This window comes from Grammomys surdaster, unplaced genomic scaffold, assembly GCF_004785775.1.
Source record: "Grammomys surdaster isolate TR1022 unplaced genomic scaffold, NIH_TR_1.0 363, whole genome shotgun sequence".
NCBI lineage: Eukaryota > Metazoa > Chordata > Mammalia > Rodentia > Muridae > Grammomys > Grammomys surdaster.
Window position 1 is genome coordinate 14,296,077 of NW_021604782.1, and position 11,901 is coordinate 14,307,977.

Here is an 11,901-nt window from a genome sequence, read left to right on the forward strand (position 1 = left end):
AGTAACAATAGCTCCAAGAATTATTGTTGCTATTTCCCTCAGCCTGTGCTACTTCTCAGTCTCTAAACAACTGGCAAAGTAACTGCTGATATAGCAGCTGCTTTATGCTCCCAGGTAATTCATGTAATTTTGTACACTACAGATACATTGACAGTATTTAGCACCATAAACAGTATGAAATGGTGTACATGTACCATCTTCATTTATGTGCTCATTCAACAAATTTCCCTTAATATTTTAATTCTTAAACCTGTTTTCCTGTTGCAAAAATCACTAAGTTTTAAAACATTAATTATTAAATGTACTGTGCCCACTAATAAAAATTTCCTCAGAATAATTAATGGATGCCCCATAGGATATCAGGATGTGTAGGTTTTATTTCTTCATTTATTTCTATTTCTATTTGTTTTGATTTTTCCAGGAGAGAGTTGTGACTAGAAGCTGACAGTCCTATTAAGGAGAGTATCTGAATTAACAAGAGTAGTATTCCCCCATTTATTCTCTTCTCCATGATGTTGGAAGGATGACAGCAGCCTTTAGAGACTACTATGTAAAGTTCCATTATCTAGACAGCAAAACTTTGTGGATTCCAGATTTGAAATGAAATGCAATTGAAACCATGGAAGCAAGAATACTTGAGGGTGAAAAAAAGAATGTTATAATTTTCATAAACTGGACTCCTGAGTTTATGGAGGTGTCTTTTTCAGACACAAAACCTTCTGTAAACTTTGAAAAATCTGCAGTTGGATTTAATGAAATTGTAGTCATGTTTTCATAGATTTTATAATGTTATTGCTTCTAAATTACTATTGAGCCCACTGTCAATCATTAGCTTTTGTCAATTCTCCTTGACCTCTGTGGTGGTGAATCACATCCTCCTGAATAATCTACTTTTTCACCCCTTGAGTTTTATAACCTAAACCTCTCCTAATTCTCATTCTCCCTTTCTTGTCTATCTAAATTTACATTATGGTTCTAACACTAGTATTCAGCTATGAAATTGCCTATGGCCATCTGATTTGGTTTTGCTGTTCAAGTACAATGGGGATGACCAACATTATGTCCATCCAACAAATTTTTAGAGCTCTGTATGAGCTAAAAAATCCCAGCGGGAAACTACTCCATCAAAACATATGGCAGAGACAGGATGACAGGACACTTTAGCTGACTTGAGGAACACTTGGAACATGAACAAAACCATTTTTGTCTAAATTCAAAAAAGTTTATTTAAATCAAATAAACAAATAGTAAAAATTCATTTTTTTCTTTTTTATTTTATTTATTTACATTTCAGATGCCATCCCCTCTCCCCATTTCCCCTCCGTAGATATCCTCACCCCAGTGGCCTACTTCTTTTTGCTTTTATATCATTGTAATTACTTGCAAGTATTAAGGTCAGTTCTAGGTTGAGGAACTAACAATACAATAGATGCAAATAGTCAAGAAACATTTTTAAAGAGCTAACTACACCAATTATGAACCACAGTGTTAGATATGAACCTAAAGATTTTGTTACTAATAATATGCAAACCAAGTCAGGAATTTGGTGATTTAATCTTGAAGTAAAGAAGACTTAGGATGAGATACATATATCAGAAATGCTAAATGAAATTCAAAAAAGCATGTAAAATTGAGACTCAAATCCACTTCTCATCACAATGACGATTAATGCATGAACACAATGTTAAGGGACCATGTTCTCCAACAATTGATCAGATTGCTCCTGGGAAATAAGCCCCCTTCTATCAGATAGAGTAAGCCAGTGCTGATGGTAGTGGTTTGGGGAGGCAAAAGTAGAAAAACATACATTGTAATTCATTGGCTGAAATTTGAGATATTCCTTTTTAATGAATATTTCCTAGTTGAAAATTCAGCTAAAATGGTTTCATAAGTTATCATATTTATACATGTAAAATATATGAAGTTTCTGTCTACTTCACAGTATTAATATGTAGAACAAAAATTCATTCTAAAATCTTCAAACTTTGCAGCATAAATCTTTTGTCCATTGCCTCTTTGTGTTCATAATGCTTTCTCCACCTACTGATTTATTAATAAAATGGGATTAAGTATTGCACTCAGTAGACTTTTCAATATAAGTTCATGTGATTTTATTTAAAGAAAATTTCAATTCAAAATAGAAAACTGCTAAGTTCTTAGGTTGGCTGTTCTTTCAGGATAACCACTGGATGAGCTTCAAAACTGTTCTTTAGTTCATTGTGTCAAAATTTATAAGAATCTGTAGTGTACCCTCTCCATGTTAGATGTTTTGTTAAAGAATGGATGGTATTTTGCTAACATCTATTTTTATAGATAATTGTTAAAAAATATTTTCAAATTGTTATGGTTTATAATATAGACAGTAAAACATAGTTGTGATATAAAGTCAACTCTCATTTCAGAAGGTGATTTTTTTTTCTTTTAGCACAGTAAGGTACAATACCTAAGGCTTCTTAGTCAAGGGAGAATGACTTTACTTATAAATTATTGTCTAGTTTCATATTCAACATCTGTCAAAATTTCCCTCCTAATTCTAAATTAGCTTCTCTACTACCAACAAGAAAAAGGTATTAAAATACTATATAAACATTTATTAAGCAATATGATATTGGGCACAATGCTAAAGTAAATCTGATCTTATAAGTTATTTTTCAGAATAAAGGTATACAAGGGGATTTATTTTAAAAATGAAGAAATCAACACCCATAGAGATTATGTAAGCTTTCAGCCTCCAACATCTAGCAAATGCCAAAAGCATCAGAGATTGCATCACTGTGAAATATGTCCCCTGTCCTTCATTGCCTCTCCAGTTAGGAAGGTTTCCATCAATTGCCCTGTCATATCAGCAACTTTTCAGAATCAGAATAGGCACTATACCATTCTATTTTCAAACAATTATCACTGCTCACTTTCCTCCATCTCTCTTTCTGACAAAGTATTGGATCTCTTCCACCTGGAGTAGAAACTCCATGAGAGAAGGATTACTCTTGTTCGTATTTTCCTCTATTGAATTCAATAGGCCCTAGATGAGGATGAGACACAAACCAGGTACTCACTCTGAGTTCTTTGAATGAGTGAATGAATGAGTGAGCATGTGGTATTACCCTATACCATGAAACAGTTATCTGAATGTCATTAAATCTTGAAGGTCTGGTTGCAAGGCCCCTTCTTCCTTCTAGCAGAATGATGATATCCATTCTCACGGCATTTTAGCATGTATGCATAAAAATATCTGATATTAGATTGCCCTGTATTTAGCTATAATTTGAAATTATCAAGTTTATCTCTACTAACTTAGTATATAAAGAACAGACAAGTAGAGAAAGTGATTATTCAAGCTCCTGCCATACAGACAATAGCCACTTACTGGCATGAACCAGAAAGAAATTTAGCCTGCCTTCAATCTATGTTAAATATTCTTTCCAATTAAACAAAGGGATGTGGATTATAAAGCTTCAGTTCTCTCAGTGCTGGAGTCTGTTTACTATTTGTAAAGTTCTATGGAGATACAGATATAGAATATATTCCCAAAGGCTACAATGTGAGAAAATGCAAGACGTACAGAGCTTAGAGAGTTCATAGGAAAGACAATCATTCAATATGAGATGAGGGGTGTAAGAATGTAGTCAACAGTAAGAGCTTAAAAAAATCTGTCTTGCCTGCAAATTCATGGCAGACATGATCACTGATAAGGCTGAGACGCAGTGGGAATCTGATCCAGTCTGCTTGAATGAAAGATGAAACAAATGCAACAAAGTTTTTGAAGCTTAGACTGACATAATCCCTCTTGTGCATGATTTAGTGAATTTGGCCTCCTTGATATAGATTTGAAAAGAACAAAGTACCAGCCTGTGGATAGCAATGGGAAAATCAGCTTTATATGTAGAATTCTCAGAAGGAAAGTGTGGAGGGAAAGACAAATGATAAACTGTGCAAGACAGACCTAAATTTGTCTACTGTTCTTTGCTTTTGTTTCCCTGAGCATAATTTTGCTATGGTAACATGCATTTTGAGGGAGAAGATAGTGTGTTTATGTGGAAATATATAGTTTGTAAATTGCTGTTATTAAATTGTTATCATAAATGAGTTTAATTTTCCCAATAATATTGTGAGAAATATTATCTTTTGTTATATTTCTTGTGGATTGTTCTTGTTTTTTTGTTTGGAAGGTTTATGTTTTTATCAATGTCATGGGAAAAAATGAACCAGGTATAAAAACACAGGGTGGAGTCCATCACGCATTCAAATGCATTATAATAAGATAATGACAAGGTAATGGTTTTTTTGAGCAGATGCTATAATAAGTATTCAGTATGCAGTCTATAAAGCTGTGAATCATTTTAAATATGTCTCTATGCCACCTCTGAAACATTTCTCTCTTAACCTATGACTTTTTTGCTTCTAACAGATAATCTTGCAGATACACAGGCTATATATTCATTTTTTTTGATTCTCTGATTTTCTTCTTTGTTTGCTCACTGTGGCTGTTCCTACATCTCTGAGCTCCTTGGGTTTTCACGCACTTTTTTCTACTAGAAGAAATTAATACAGAACACTTTTAAATAATCAAACATTGATGTGAATTTTCAATGTTTAAAGATGCGTACTGCTGACTTAATAAATCCAGTTCAAAACTGGAGAGGAAAAAAAGGGCTGAAAGGCATGAATCCAGCAATACTTAGTTATAATGATGGTATTTATTATTATGTCATAATCAACAACTAGAAACAGCTATATAGAAATGCACGCACAGGCCGACACTTGAGACCTTTCACTATCTAAATGGAATGATGAGAAGTCAAGGGGCATGATTGTTCCCAATGAAATAAAGTTGGAACTAAGAATTAATAGTGACTCAAGGGTAAACTGAAGTTTGTTTAAAATAACTCTTCATGTTGTATTCTCATAAGCTTTTGCTTCTAAAGCCTGTGCTATAGTCATGCACTAGATGAACTTTCAAAGATGTTTTAATCATTCAGAATTACCTCAGCACTATATTTATTCTATACTCCAGAAGCTCTTAATCAAGGAACACAACAATTCAAGTAACACTGTAAATCAAAACAATTGCAGCATTTGTTTTTAGTTTTGCTTCTCTACCTTTAACTTGGCAGCTGGATTTCTCCTGGAGGGAATCCTCTATGGCTTTAAAATTCAATCATGAATTGGTACCAAGTTACAGTCTCTAAATTCTTAAAAGGTACAGTTCATAATTCTTGGTCCTTGAGAAAGGAAATTTACTTTCCAATTGTTAACTGCAAAGCAGACAATTTGATATCCTCTTCTGCCCTTTCAATATATGCAACTTCATGGTTCTTTCTGGGAGAAATCAGAGGTAGCAGCTGCAAGAGACCTGCCTCTCATTCTGAGCCTCACTTCTGCTCAATTGCTGCTTCTGAATGAAGTGCATGCATATCCAAAGCAACAGTGCCTAAATTGTCTCTACATGAATTGTGATATTACACGGACACACAGATGTGACCAAAGTAAGACAGAATCTGGTTTTTATGGCAAAGCAGAACAAATAACATCATTTAACAGACAGCCATTTCCCACTCATTGAGATTGTCAGTCTACAGAATCTATGCTCATAAACCACACAGTAGATTCACAAAAATTATTGCAAAAATATTTGTATAGAATGGATTACAAAATATAGGTTTATGATTTCTGTGGGATTTCTCTTCTTGGCTTTAGGCAGCTTGTGGGGCATGTGTTAAACATCATTCATAGCAGAATCCAAGATGCCTTCCTCCATCTATGACAAATTTCCATTTAATATGGACATAATTTCTTCTACCTTTGCCCATTTTACTGTCAAATTCCAGGCAACATCTTTTGGGGGAATATATTCTCATGCCATTTTAAGCCACTCCTTTTCTCTTGGTATAGCATGCAGTATTGGGAATGAACACGGCTGGGACGGTATTAGACGCCCATGGAAAGAATGAAGTCTAGTTACAAATGGGAGGTGATGATCTCAACATGAACTTTGAGAACTGTTTTTATTCCATGAGCTTCTGTTTACTTAAGTGCTTCAGATGTGGCTGGCAAAGACAAACAATCTTCTGAAAATATCTATACTGGAAGAGACTTCTCCTCAGAACCTATAAAACATTCATAACACCTTCATTGTGCTGTAAATCCTTAGCAGGAGTTGATAACAGTGTATGAATTTTTAATGTAACATTTATAAATGGTTATTAAAACTATCCTGAAAGTAAAGTGTCAGTTTATTTTTAATTAACTGTTGGCTATTTAAGTTCCCAGATGGCCTGGGGAAAGACGAATAGGCCCACATGTCAATTATCTTTGCTTCTTCTCTTTGTAACCTTTGTTCTATGTTTTAAAGCCTTATTTTTACCAAGGGCTGAAAAGAAGAGTTTTTTGTTGTTGTTTTTTGTTTGTTTGTTTTGTTTTGTTTCTCTAATTTGTTTTCCATTCAAGGTAGAAATCACTTCTGAATTATGTTCTTGGAGAGCTTCTGATCAAAATACAAGGAACCAGTTGCTCTTTGAACTTTACAGATAGAAAATTCAGTTGTTACTAAGACAGTTTGGAATCTTTGAGTCCTCAGATGTTCCACATATACCACTGATTCCTGTCAAGATGCTTGAAATAAAGGTCCACTCTGCTGTTCTTCTAAGTTGTGGCTCCTGCTCCTTCTGTTACTTCATGAACATATTGAAAATATGCAAACCTTGAAACAGGATACCTGTGGGCATATGTGTATGTATTCTTATGTGTACATATAAGCATTCACCTGTCTGGTGTTAAATAGGAGGATCTGTTAACTTTCCTCAGGAGATAGAAAGTTAAACCCACTGGGTAGTCAGGCAAAGGCCTTGAAAAACCATTTCAAGCTCTCTAAGCTTGTCCTTAGGTAGTTCCCTCTTTCCTTTCACACTGTTCTGCTAAGTCTGAAGTCTTTTGAAAAGATCACAATTGTTTTATGTTTCCTAAAATCTTCATTGAGGACCATTTATGTTCTTATTGTTTTCATTCTCAATTCTCAATTATTCTTCCATATTCCATTTAGACATGATTTTCTGGGATCTCTCTGATAAGATAACCCCAATAGTCATTTTTATCACAGTATTATTTATCATATTCCATGTTAATATTTTGATTATATTTTTGTATCCTTAAAACATGTTAGCTCCACAAGTACAGATATAAAATGTGAGTCTACAATCCATTATCACACCACTAAACAGAGATATCACTTGTAGAATGAAAGACCAAGTCTTTTTAATGATTGAGTGTGACTTTGTAGACTCTGGTAGGTATAATTCAAAACAATATGGTAGATTATCTTTTGAGTTTTGCTTTAGACTATCAACATACAGTATTTTGTAGACAAGCAGGAGAGTTTCTTTTTTTCGGTTTGTTTGTTTGTTTGTTTGTTTGTTTTAGTTTAAACAAGATGAAACTGAGACACAAATATCAACTTGCTGCGGAAGTATAATCTATCAATGTGGCTTCTCTGGCAAGGGATTACATCCAAAGACATTCTAGGTCTATATGGTCTGGCTGGAATGCAGACATACCATTAATCCTCTTGGTCCAAGTACATATCTTTGATTTTGTTTGCTAGAATACAGACATTCCCTTAGTACACACCTTTAACCCCTAACAATGAAGGTAAGTTTAGTTTGTAGAAGTCAGCAGCCCTATTTGAACGTGACATCTAATTGAGGTGTAGACAGAGTATTGAAAGTAGAGAAACACATCAGAGGGTTCAAGCAATTCAGTTCAGTTCAGTGAGTATAGTTCAGTTTGGTGAGTATAGTTCAGTTAAGTGAGTCAGAGAGAGAAAGAGAGGATGTGAAAGAGAGAGAGGGGGAGAGAGAGAGAGACAGAGATAGAAAGACAGAGAGACAGAGACAGAGAAACAGAGATAGAGGCACACAGAGTTAGATTTCCTGGGACAATTTTATACAAGCAGGCTGTTTATCTAGCCAGAAAGAGCCAAAGAAAGAGAAGAAGCCAGAAGATTATTAGTACAGAGTCCCAAAGCAGAGTTTGAGATGAAGAACAATTCAATCAAAACTGAAAGAAGTCAGTTTGAATAAGTCATCTTGGAAAGGAGTTTGAACCAAAACCGTTTAATTGAACCAAGCATCTAGAGTTCAGAAAGAACTAGAAAGTGTGAGATTATCCAACAATAATCCTTTGAAATGACAATTGCATCAAGCAAATAAAAGATATTTTTATATCAAATTCCAATTAGAAGAGTATACATATGAATGTATGTAAATATATATATATATATATATATATATATATATATATATATATGATGACTGATTAGCTCTTTGAGTGTAGTTTCCAAATCTCTCCAAGATACAAGTGACTAATCATTTGAGTGCACAAAATATCTATGAAAGTAAAAAATCACAAATGAACCAGATGAAGATATTGCATATAACAAATATATATTCTAAAAAAAAATTTCAAACCCTTCTGAAATGTAAAGAATAACTTCTAAGTATATAGAGGGAAATGAATGATAAAGAAGTTGATAGAGAATGAGAATGAGAAACTGTGGTGGGTGAAAACCTGAGGTGAATGAGTCACTACAATAATTTATTTGAGAATGCTTAGTAAATGGGACCCTAGAAAACCAAGCAGAGACAAGAATTTGTGGTAACAAGAATTTTTGGGTCTCAGTGGAAAAACATTGAAACAGATGGCTATATGCTAATGTAAACAGGCAGCTTTTGTGGAAATTTACAAGCCTGAATAGTCATAGACCTTGTAAATAGGTAGCCTTGGCAGACAATACCAACTTAGATAAGGACAAGTGAGTCATAGGCAGTCATAGTGACTTGTCCCCTGAACCTTCACCCAGCCGATACCCTGTTCTGAAAGATCTCTGTATTCCCCATGAACACCCACACTCCAGTGTCACCCCCTTCCCCATATCCTACCTTTCTGTGTTTATAACCCCTGTGTGAATGAATTATGATTTGAGAAAAAAATAAATAAATTGTTTAAAAAAAAAGAATTTCTGGGGCAATAAATCAGTGAGGTACAAAATAAGAGTGCAGGCTGAATTATTTTAAATAAATAAAGAAAGAAAATGGCAAAGAAAAGAAAAATGTTAGACACTTAAAATATTAAATATATTTCTTCTAATGAAGATAAGCAGATACCTGTAACATTCTCTTTTTCCATTACAGAATAATAAAACAAAAACCTTCCACTGTGTAAGACTAAATTAGAGGGCTTATATATAGTATTTATTTGTGATATTAGAAACACTGAGGTTAAATGAGTAAAATGTGTGTGTGCATGCATGCACACACACAACACACACACACACACACACACAAGACAAACATGTTGACCTTTTACTATTTTGAATACAAATATTAGAAAGAAAACCCATGCCACAGATTATTATCTCTGATGACCTCAAAAGACTTATCTATTTAGATATCTGTTAATTTAATAACAGGAAGTATTACAACTTACCTTACAATGAAGACACATTTGACAAGTTACAGTCTCATCAATTTTTTGAGGAAGCTTATGATGGAGAGATGGGTAGACAGATCTAGTAATAATAGGTTGATTTATAGAATTAAATATCATCAAAATACAAATTCTAAAAAATACAGGAGAGATAATATACTGATGTAAAAGTAAGTTAAGAAATTATATTTATTAACCGAGAAATTATATTTATTTATTGATGTAAATGAAGGTGTTTTAACAGAAAACATATTGCAAAACTATGGTATAGATTCTGAAATTGAAAACATAAATTAACAATAGTGATAAAACTATTGTTTTTATGTTTTTATGGTATTGGTACAGAAACAGCCATATTGATCATTGGAATCCAGTGGAAGACTCAGAAATAAACCCACATACCTAAGAATACATGATTTTTGATAAAGAAGCCAACGCCATACAATGGGGAACAAATACCTTCAACAAATGGTGGTATTCTAATTGGATATTTTCATGTAGAAGGATGTAAGTAGATCTTTGTATATCACCATGCACAAAACTGAAATCCAGACAGATCAAGGACCTCAACATAAAACTGGATACACTAAATCTCATAGAAGAGAGAAAGTGAGAAATAACCTTGAATGCATTGGTACAGGAAATAATTTCCTGAACAGAACACCAATGGCTCAGGTTCTAAGATCAATAATTGATAAATGGGACCTCATGTAACTGCAAAGCTTTTGTAAGGCAAAGGGCACTGTCAATAGGATAAAAAGGTCACCTGCAGATTGGGAAAGGTTCTTCACCAACCCTACATCTGAAAGAGGGCTGTGTCTGTTTCTATTATCACCTCCTTAACATGCCCTTTAGGCAAGGTCCTCATGCAAGGTCTTCATATGGGCTGTTATTTTCCATGCATGTTCTTGCTTAATTTCAGCCCAGAAGTTTGGCCTCTGTACCTAAATTTTTTCTTGTTCATCTTCATACTTCATCTCCATTTCTGGATTTTAGGTAAAACAGTACTTTTACAGGAAAGATATCTTGAAGTCTCAGGTTCTTTACTAAAGCAGTAACCAGAACTTGAAAAGCACATTTATATAATGGATTTCTTTAATTTTTCAGTCTGTACTGCCATGTCATACATGTCCCATGGAAGGCAAATGTTTCTTTTCCCCACTGCTACTCTAGGATTTAGTGTGATGCCTGCATGTAATGGGATTTCAATATATATTTTATGAATAACTAATCTTGCATATATAAACGCTATTTTCAGAATGGTAGTTCCAGGGAGCAATTATCACTATGAATCTGACTTTCTGTAACAGATCCATCATCTCAGCCTTATCTAACCTACTCTTGTTCTATTTTTATATTTTTGAAAGTTCTATATCTCAGCAATGTCATGTTCAGAACCAAATTGTGTAATCTTTGTACACAATTGCCAGAACTCAGAAGCTTTTTTGTTCTTTTTTATTCTTCAATTTACTTACAAAATTGGGGTGCTGGTGGGGAAGTCTACTCTAATGGGGCATTTATTTCACTATGGAAATAACTAGTAATTATGCTCTCTAAATGAACTTGACTTTGTGGCTGGTGTCAGGTTTTGCTAAGTGCCCTGGGCCTGACTGAGACTAATTAGGTCTACATTAAATATTAAAGCTCTCTGACACCCTGGTTTGACGGTGACAGAAGAGAAGAAATTCTGTAACCTAATCTACACCCAACAGGGGTAATTTATGTTCCCTTTTATAACAAAAGAAAATCCAATTATGTTTCTGGCTGGCAGATAAATTTAAAGGAGAAATTAATGTAAAAAATTACATAAACACAAAGACACAGAGTATATAAAACAGCACAGAATGTCAACAGATAGCCTTGTTCGGCTCCAACTTCTTCAAATATCTGTTGATTGTTCTGTTACAATCTAGTATTAGGAAGAGAAATAGCTTTCTGACTATAAATGTGTTTAATATAGGAGCTTGGTATCAGAATAGAGCTTCAGATGGTAAAATATGATCATAACACTTTCCCATAGAAAACTATTTCTGTGTGGACTTCATTTGCCATCCATCATGAAAGCATATTTTTTATTCCCGTCAAGGTTTTGGATTTGTGAAATGGTAATTTGCTTCTTACTTACGCATTCTTTTACAAGACTGGGGCAGTCCAAAGTGAAGAAACCTGGTACAAGTCCTCACTCTTTATTACATAGATGTATGTATGTATGTATGTATGTTCATAGAAAAGTCATAGAGACCCAATGACATTTCTACTGTAATTTCTATGAAATGGAGAGTAGAACTGAAGATAATTATGTTAGAATAAAACCGTCTCAGAAAGCTAAATGTTTTTTATCATACATGGAAACATATGCTACCCCAGACTTTATTCTCTCTTTTTCTCTTTCTCCCTCCCTCCCTCCCTCCCTCCCTCCCT